Source organism: Amphimedon queenslandica, unplaced genomic scaffold (genome assembly GCF_000090795.2).
Source record: "Amphimedon queenslandica unplaced genomic scaffold, v1.1 AMPQUscaffold_12904, whole genome shotgun sequence".
Taxonomy (NCBI): Eukaryota; Metazoa; Porifera; class Demospongiae; order Haplosclerida; family Niphatidae; genus Amphimedon; species Amphimedon queenslandica.
Genome location: NW_003546860.1, coordinates 1 through 1,635, shown reverse-complemented (window position 1 = coordinate 1,635; position 1,635 = coordinate 1). Strand labels below are relative to the sequence as shown.

The window sequence follows — 1,635 nt, the reverse complement described above, 5'->3', positions numbered from 1 at the left end:
ACGATTATAGGGGCGTGGTTTTGGCAATGTACTTTATTATTTTCTTTTGTAAAGTCGAGTTTTAGCTAAAACCCTTGCAGTGGAATCATTCATTAAATGATGTGTCTTGTCTGTAAGTGCATTTTTTCCTTTGCATGTTGCTTATTTGTTGAGCTGTAACAAGAAAACGCAATAATGTGCCAGTTGTGCGAATCAGCGGGCGATTGAAATAACACTTTATTATTTAGTTTAAAATCGTAGGTACTACGGACTGAGCTGCAAATTTCTACAACTGTAAAGATACATTATTACTACAAGTTGATAATATCATCCATTGCTGAAGAGCACTCAGATCTGTGAAAAAAAGCTCGAATATAGGTGGTGCACGATTATCAGTGGCTCACTCTACAGGGCGTGCTCAATTGAGGCCACACACACCACATGAAATTAATTCTCTTATTTCATTATTTCATATGATCATATCATCTCACTGGTAGGTAAGGATGGGACTGGATTCTTGAAACTAGCTCCTAATTAGGTGACAGAACTTAGTAAAGAACTGTGTACTGGTACTTTGTCTCTCAAGACAGCCCCTCCCCTTTTTGACATTTGGACTACACTTTACTGACTATATACCCTCAAAGTTAGACCATTTATTTTCATGAGTGGTTCATTTTGTGCTTTGTTCAACCTCTATTTCCTTCTCTCTCTCTCTCTCTCTCTCTCTCTCTCTCTCTCTCTCTCTCTCCAGTTATAAAATGATGTGTTCTTGATGATGATTGTAATACCATCATGTCCGTCTCATGGTCTGTGAAAAGGATACATGTACATGTAAGTCCTAATATGGAATTGAAACAGATTCATACACTAATGGAAATGGATGCATGTACATGTACTGTACCATTATACATGTATGTACATGTACATGTGTATCAGAATAATGTTGATGAGAGAATAGATTGAATGAGAAAACTTGAAATAATGAGGAGTGAGAGAGAGAGGGGGATTTTAGCTTTAATTTCATGTGCTCCTCCTATTAGCTATACTGCATGGACAGTATTACCTCAATTTGTCTTCATAACATTGTGCATTAATTGATACATATACATGTACATGTGTATTTATAGTCATTTCAGTTAATGATACATGTACATGTACTGTATGTTTTTTTGTTTTTCTTGCTTTTAGCTGCTTCATTGTAGTTAACTTATTAATTTGCTAACTTGATTCATACACTTTACTAATCCATGAAAACTGTACCTAAGCAGTGGCACACACAATTATAAGGAAAAGTGATAGAAAAACAGGAAACATTTCCTGTATTTTAGAATGTACATATAGAATTTTTACTAATGCATATAATACATTCTTATATGTGACCATAATTGACAAAAGGTACATATCAACCTGTGAGTGCTGTGTTAGACAACCATTGTTTCTAAAGTTACGTAGTAACTTTTTGCATCCTCTGGGGTAATTTCATGATAAATGGAGCTCTGGAAGTTGGCTTTTTAAGATCAAAATTTATTTTTTATGAATTTTTAATGTTGCTCCAAATGCCCTGGATATTGTTTGTGCTTAAAATGTGCCTCACTTAGTACACTTTGTGAGAAATTTAGAATTTGCATGAACATTAAATATGATTTATAGCAATAC

General features: G+C 34.4%; 1 long non-coding RNA gene across 1 annotated transcript; it reads left to right on the top strand.

Annotated features, from left to right (window-relative positions):
• Positions 1 to 15: 15 nt before the first annotated feature.
• LOC109586306 (uncharacterized) lies at positions 16 to 1,327 on the top strand. Its single transcript, XR_002186926.1, has 4 exons — positions 16 to 112; positions 241 to 622; positions 731 to 810; positions 1,168 to 1,327. It is a non-coding gene; the product is annotated as an uncharacterized LOC109586306 (long non-coding RNA).
• Positions 1,328 to 1,635: the final 308 nt, after the last annotated feature.